Consider the following 8,360-nt stretch of genomic DNA (forward strand, 5'->3'; position numbering starts at 1 on the left):
TATATGGATATAGTTCACTCTAAAAGGCTTAAGAAAATCATGGTATGACCCCTTAAATATCCAGACTACCCTGGTTCCCTGCCATCTCTATCTTACCACATTTCAAATGTGGGTAACTGCGTTTTTGTTATAGAGAAATTATTTTGTATTTTTGAAGTGGGGATGCATCAACTCAGTGGGAATTTAGCTAAAATGCTTTCAAAATGCAGTTCTTAAAAGCACACATAATCTGTGTAACTAATATCACATTGTTTATTAAATGACTTGAAATGACTTGAAACATTAATAGTAGGACTTGTGACTCGACTTGAGACTTGTTGGTGCTGACTTGTGACTCGACTTGGGACTTGAGTGCTTTTGACTTGGGACTTGACTCGGACTTGAGGACAAAGACTTGGGACTTGACTCGGACTTGCAAAACAATGACTTGGTCCCACCTCTGCCCTTAAGTTTATCTGCAGCTCGCAGTCTAATTGCAAGGGGTTCAGTACATTGGGTGAATCAAGGAGGGGACAACGGACACCCATGTCTTGTGCCCCCATGTAGAGGGAAGTAAGAAGAGTAAGTACAATTTGTTCTAAGATGTGCTAAAGGTGAGGAATATAGTAATTTAACCCAAGAAGTGAAATTAGGTCAAAAACCAAATTTACGAGGATAAATAAAATAGATAGTCCCATTCTGCACGGTCAAATGCCTTCTCAGAATCAAGTCAAAGCTATTTCAAGAGTAGCATCTGACTTTGCATACATTGTGTTAAAAAGGCTGCGCAAGTAGAAAAATCCATGTCTGCCTTTGATAAAACCAGTCTGATCAGGGGCTATTAGAGATGGTAAATGCCTTTCCATCCACAGAGCGAGTAGCTTGGACAAAAATTTGAAAGCAACATTCAATCGTGATATTGGATGATATGATGAGGATTCAAGTGGGTCCTTATTTGGTTTCAATTAAAGTAAAATAGTTGCTTGTTGAAGTGTAAGAGGAAGGCATTTAGAGTAAAGGGACTCTATAAACATTTTATGCAGCAATGGGGATAAACTATCTTTAAAACTCTAAAAAAATTCAATGGGAAAACCATCTGGGCCAGGAGAATGTAGCCACGAGAGGCCCAAGCCAGGGTCTTATTGCGCCAGTCCCGAGCCCGGATAAATACAGAGGGTTGTGTCAAGAAGGGCATCCGACGTAAAATCTTGCCAAATCAAATATGCGAATCAGACCTACGACATCCATACCGGATCGGTCGAGGCCCGGGTTAACAACGACCGCCATCGGTGCTGTTCACCGACAGGGTGCCGGTGGAAATTGGACTACTGTTGGTGGAAGAAGGAGAGGAGGAAGGCAGGTTCGTAGGAAGAGAGAGAAGAGGAAAGTCACTAGTGTTGGACTGAGAGTTGTCTGACACCGGATCCTGCAGGAAGCTACACCTCTAAACACGAGCTTTAGCTGTTATTTTTGTTCTGAGAGACTTTATGAGCCGAATCAGAATAAGGAAGTATGGACATTAACCACTTCTGATTGGTCAGAGTGATGAAATGTGATGAAGTCTCCAACAATGATTGGCGGAGACAGTTGAAGGGGGCAGAACTTTTCAAGCAAAGCTTGCGGCTGGTTTTGCGGCCGGATTGCGGTAACGTCATTCTGATTAAAGAGTCATTTATAGAATCAAAGAAAAATGTCTTTTACCATCTTGCATATTCCAAACTATCCAGTTTTAAATCAGGGCCGTTTGGATGAACGCAGAGCTGATACCATAGTGATGGTAAATGTTTTAAATATGTGAAAATGGGTAGTATCCAGCGGCACACCTGACCATCTCTCATGGCACACTAGTGTGCCGCGGCACACTGGTTGAAAAACACTGGATTAAACACACTAAACGTTTGATCAGAACTAAAAAAAAAAAAAAAAAAATGCTAAAAGATCCAGGCTTAATATCTTGAGCCATGCACATAGGACACATTAAACATTTCCAAACCTTCATTGTGTGAAATAGGTTTTAAGAGGTGGGCAGACATAGGTCCTATTATTATAAATCAGTTATTTGAGGGAGAACATGTTAAATATTTCTGTAAGATTTATATGATCTCCCCTCCACTGAGTTTTACAGATACTTACAAATTAGAAGTTATATTACAAACAACAAGGAAAATGAAAGAATTACTAAAACTGCATAGAGCACTTCTTAATACTAGCACTTGTCAGAAACGGGCCGACGGCTGGATCCAAGTGCAGCAGGTTTGTTCGACACAGACAGGGCAACAGGCGTGATGCACAGCTAAAAGTCCACAAAGCTAAATCTGGGTCAGGCAGGCAGGAGTCAATCATCAGTATGAGGGCATCAGAGGAAAACCAGATTGGTCAGAACCCAGGAAAGGGTCATGGCAGGCCGCAGACAAAGCAAGGTCAGAAGATACAGAAGATCAGGTCAGGATGAGAACGCTCAGAGATGCAGGCAGAGTGGCACAAGCAAGACTTTGCAGTGAGCAGAGCTCAGTGCTCAGACTCAATATTGCTGCGAGTGATTACAGATGAGAACCAGCTGAGGAGCTCCTGGGAGTGACAGCAGGGGCTGATGGGAAGTGTAGTGTGTAGAACCAGGAAGTGCTAGAACTCTGGAGATAGTTCTCGCTGAAGGCCAGAGTGGGAGACAGGGGACTCATTCATGACAGCACTGGAGAAACATCCCAATTCGAAACCTTATTTCCCAATTTTACAAAAGACGGTCACACTATACGATCTGTAAAACGTATGCAATTAAAGAAATATGGGAATTGGAATCAAGTACTATAATCGAAAATGACCAATGTGAAAACACTCATACAATTGTGAACAGCCAGCAGTGGAGGGAATTTCACTGGAAATGTAATGAGATATTTCTATACACCATGGCTATCTCGAAATTTTAAAAACAACTCTCAATATCACTGTGCTGGCAACAGTGTGGAAAATCTGGTGATCAAACACACAAATTCTGGGACTGCCCTGTAATAAGAGATTATTGGCTAGGTGATTGGCTGGCACGCAGAAGCCCTGGGTTCGATTCCCAGGGTTGTCCACTGATCCCCACCCAGATTGGGTCCTTGACGCTGTTGCCTAACTGGGTCCCTGTGCCCCCCGAGTAGAGGGTTGTGTCAGGAAGGGCATCCGGCGTAAAAACTCTGCCAAATCACTGATGCAAAACAGTGGGTGCTGTTACTGTGTGGTGACCCCGAAAGGGATAAGCCAAAAGTGAACTACTACATTGGATTCATGTCAAGGAGGAAATTGAAAAAAAATCCATATTCTGAAATATCCTCAGACATACTGTTATTTTTATTTCTAAAGGGAAGAAAGACAGGTTATTAATATGCTATTAGCTATTGCTAGAAAAAAATAATTACATTAAATTGGAAGAGCATCAAATCAACAACAATAAATCTACAGAAAAATAAACTCAAGCAAGTTTATGTTATGGAAAAAATAACTGCTTCCCTTCATATGGAAAGTGATATTTTTGATTAGCAGTGGAGGGGAGTGAAGTGCTACTTGAATATTTAAATTGAGGGATTCTGGGTCAATGTTCTGATTTTTTATTTATATTTTTGCACATATATAATTGGAGGTAGTTATATGTATGTAAGTGGTGGCCAGATAGCCAGATAGACAAGCTGAAATATGTAGGAAATTTTGCTACAATCTAGCTCCTTCTATTTAGGTTTTTTTAGTTATTGTTGTTGTTCATTTGTTATTTTTGGTTAATGCTGTGAATTAAGGAAGACTGTTGGAAGTAAGGATGCACGTTTGTTTAATGATTTTTGTTTTGTTTGTTTTTAATCTTGGTTTTTTTATGATTTGTATCAGGGCTACCACAATTATTCGATTAGTCGCGACTATGTCGACTATTAAAATGGTCAACAACTAATCTAACCGTAGATGTGTCATTTTTTTCATTTTTTATACCTCTTTCCATCCCAAAATTACGGCAGATGCCGTCTAAAATGCCGTCTCATTGACACACATGCGCAGAAGTGCTCATCCGGGTCAGTAGTGATCTCACTGGAAGTTACACAAAGCTATGAGTCGGGTAATATGGCAACGCGGGTACAAAGCTCAAAAGTGTGCTAACATTTTAAAAAAATAAAGGATAAAACTGTGCAATGCACGATCTGCAAGGAACATGGCAGCACGACGGTGATGCATGAGCATCTCAAGAGGAAATGTGACTGAGATGTTGTGACCGAGAATGAGAATGCTTGATTAACACAAACCTATTACTACTTACTCATATTGATAACTGCAAATGTTAAAATTAGTGATGCTAACTTTATTAAAACAGTTGTTTTTCTGTAACATTTTAAAGCGATGTGCTTTAAATGAGAAACATGGTGATGCTATTTGTTTTTTTATTTTTTATTTTATGTTGCAGTGGTAAAAAAAGTATGTTCTTCAATGGACGCCTTTGTTATAAGACCAACAACGTGCACACCTCACCAGGCAAATATATGACTGAGTCCATACTCAGAATGTTGGTGAAGGACATGAGACCCCTCTCCATGGTGGACGATGAAGGGTTTAAAGAAATGATTTAACAGTTCAACGCAGACTACCATGACAACTACCTGCCAGGCAGATCTCATTTCACCACATTGATGGAGAAGAAATATGGTGCAACTTTTGAGAACGTCAGTGTCTCTCTTTAACACAATTTGCTTATTTGCATGTGTGTGGTAAAACAACATTTCAAAAGCAACAATAACACATTAAAATAAATAAATGATGAAATAAACATGCAAACATTCAAACATGAAAGAATAGATCACAGGTCTCTCACTCACTCTCTCATACATACACATACTAACAATTGAGAATTTTACAAATTTCACAATGAAATAAAATTAAGAGTTGGTTGAGCACGGACCAATTATTTAATCTTGGCCACATTTTATGTTAGTTATTTTAACATACAGTGAATGTTTGTTATTCAACCTTTTTCCACTGTATTTGATAACTTAATTATTTAATTGATAAACTCAAAGCTCGATACATAAATTTATATATTTTGTTCATTAAAAAATGTGCAAAATCTTCATAATGCTTACTACTACTCTTCTAATTCAGTTTATATCTTTAAGGTAAAGGAGATCCTCAGAGAAGTCAAAGGTTCCCTCAGTCTGAGTGCGGATGTGTGGACCAGTCGTGCAACAGAAGCTTACCTTGGTGTGTCTTGCCCCTTTGTAAGTGAAGACTGGAAGATGAAAAGTTTCAACCTTTCCACCGTGCCTCTTGATGAGAGACATACTGGTGCAAATATAATGACATGGATGGAAGACATTTTAGCATAATTTGACATCTTGCCAACCAAAATAAAGGCTGTAGTTCATGACAGTGGTTCCAATATGGTGGCAGCAATGGGACTGCTTGAGATAAAACATGGATGGGCCTCTCTCCGCTGTGCTGGACACACACTGCAGCTCATAGTTAATACTGCTCTCAAAGAAATCACCATCAATAGAACGCTGGGTGCTGCTATATGCAGTTAGTGGAGCACTTTAAGAGAAGCGCGCTGGCTAGCACAAAGCTAAAGATGAAACAGGAGCAAATGAACGTAAAGAAAAATGTACTGATCCAGGATGTCAGCACAACATGGAACAGTACATTCTACATGATATACAGACTCCTCGAACAGCACTGCCACTCTCTCAGATCCCATGGTAACTCCAAGAGGGAAACACTATTTTGACTTGAAGCCAGGGCAGTGGCAACTGCTTGAAGAACTGAAGCAATGGTTAGCACCTTTTGAAACAGCTACTGTTTATCTTACCGGACAGCAGTGCACTAACATTTCAGGTCTTCCACAGGTGATCAAAGGGCTGACACGGGCTGTGCATCAAAGCCAACTTGAGTCAAGCGCAGTCTTTATTTGTAGTTAGCATATTGTTTAAACACTTGAAGTTTAAAGCTAATGAGGGTTATTTAAGACCAGCTACATTCTGATGTGATGATATGTGCGTTTCACACCCAGTTTACGAAGGATCCGATTAGTCGACTATTTGAAAAAAATCATCAGAGATTAGTCGACTATTAAAATAATCGTTTGTGGCAGCACTAATTTGTATAGAAAAAAATTTACTTCTGAGAAAAAAAAAAGAAAATATGACAGTTGCGTCAATTTATGTTTTTATTTAATCATTACACTTTAAAAGTTTGAACGATCTGATTCCATCAAGGTCCATCATTCCAATGGATGGATGATGGACTTTTTTATGGACTTTCATGCTTTTGTCATGTTCTGTTTTCCCTGTGAGTCTCACCATGTTCAAGCTAAATCATCCACAACTGTCTTCATTTATTAAATTAACCTCAGTGTGTTTAAGTGTCTGGTTTTCAGTTCCTCTGTGTCAGATCATCTGTTCTGCTCAGTCAGCGTTTTTGTTTCTCCATGGAGTTTTTGTGATGGTTCAGTTAATTAAATATTTTAAGTTTCTGTCACCGAGCCGGGTCTCCTGCATTTGGGTCCTCCTCCAATACCATCCCTGACATGGAGGGATTTTTGTGCCACTATATTGCAAGCAAAAGTTACAGTTTTGAGATCAAAATGTTCTAAATTGAAAAATAAATAAATAAAATAAAATGTTCAGAATAAAGCTTCATAATTTACAAATAAATATTTAACATTTGCTTTTAGGAACTTTTTTTTGCTTTCAAAAAGGTTTAATAAAAGGTAGCAGGGGCGAGAATGCTGTAACATTGCGAGACCTGATGAGAGGAGTGTGGTGAGTTAACCTGGCGGCGCGTGAGTAGCTAAACAAACATTTCCAGCTTTTTCATTATACCCAGTGCTTTAAGTGGGCTGGTGCGCTCCGGTGCTGAGCACTGGGACTTCTCTCAAACACACTTTAGAGCATGGCCTCTTCTCACCTAATTAGGACCGTCCGGTGCTCTGTTTTGACTCCTGTATTAAGGCCGGATCTACCCATGGGCAAGGTGGGGCAATGCCCTTCCAAATTTCAGGACTGCCCCCCCAAACGTGATGCCATGCAAACAAGAAAAACAGAGCGCTCTCTGCTCTCTCTAATAACTTGTGAAAATGGAAAAAAATCTTTAAAAAAAAATTAGGATTAGAAAAAAGAAGTTAATCAGAAAGCAGCAGAGGAAGAATGATTATTCTGAGATATAAAATGACTGAGAAATAACTGTCTGTTTCCCAATGTAAGTCAATGGGACTTTGGCCTTTTTGCAACCCAGTGGTACTTCCTATATGGAACACGGAAGTAGGGGGGCTTGCTTCGTCCAGTTATTTTATATACAGTCTATGCTCTCACTCCGTCGCTCACGCGCACTCAGGCTCAGCGGCAGAGACACACGGTTCTCAGCAGCAGAGCTATTTGAAGTTTTCTGCTGTTTGTCGCTGAAATGACTCGATTAACCGTCATTTGAACTGCTTCTTGTCCTCCATCTGTTGCTCTCTTTGTTGTTGTTTGGAGGAAAAAGCGAGAGTTAAAAATGTTCAGGTTTCTGGTTGTTAAAGCTAACGCTGTTTGTAGCAGCTAAGCTAACAGTACCAGAGCATTAGCTGTGTTTGAGATGACTCGCGTGTGACGCCTCGGTGAGAGCAAGCGGCTGCAGGCGGGGAAAGGCCCCTGAGATGAAGGCGGACAGTGGGACTGAATGAGAGCAGGAGGTTGGGGTTGTCTTTGACATTCCGTTGAATTTTAATATGCCTCTCCTCCTTAGTATAAACTTTAATATGATATTTTTTATAATATTTTTTTAACATTTGTCCATGGACAACTTATGAAAAATAGCTGCTCGGTTAATTTAATGTCCATTGTCCCAGAGAAAGAAATACAATTGAAATAAAAGTTAACTTTTAAAGGCAACAATAACACATAACATATTATTTGAAATCTTGTTCATTTTTACATCAGTGATTGACTACTATGTAGCCTATTATCCTGATGTTGTTGAATAATATTTAGTGCTCTGAGTAATTTATTGATTGTTTACTTAAGACAGTTACAGCATATATTGATAAAACATTTAAAAATGCAAATAAATAAGATTATAGCCTGTCAAGCTAATTTCCATCTTTAGTCCCTTAAAAAAAATTAAAAGTTGATCTGTACTAAAAAAACAAATGAAATCAATACAGAAAGGATACAACACAACAGCAGAAACAACAGATGGAGTTGATAATTAAAAAAAAGACCAGCAAATTCATAAACGTAGAAGCAATTATTAAGAAAAATAGGTAAATAACAATGGGTAAATAGACTTGACAGAAAAACAAAAACACAACAAAAAGACAATAAAAACCAAAGCAAAAAAACTATTTATACAGAGCTGTGGTGGCAGTTTTGATTGTCCAAGTGTGAGATGCCCTG

The sequence above is a fragment of the Oryzias melastigma genome, unplaced genomic scaffold (assembly GCF_002922805.2).
Source record: "Oryzias melastigma strain HK-1 unplaced genomic scaffold, ASM292280v2 sc00232, whole genome shotgun sequence".
Classification (NCBI taxonomy): domain Eukaryota; kingdom Metazoa; phylum Chordata; class Actinopteri; order Beloniformes; family Adrianichthyidae; genus Oryzias; species Oryzias melastigma.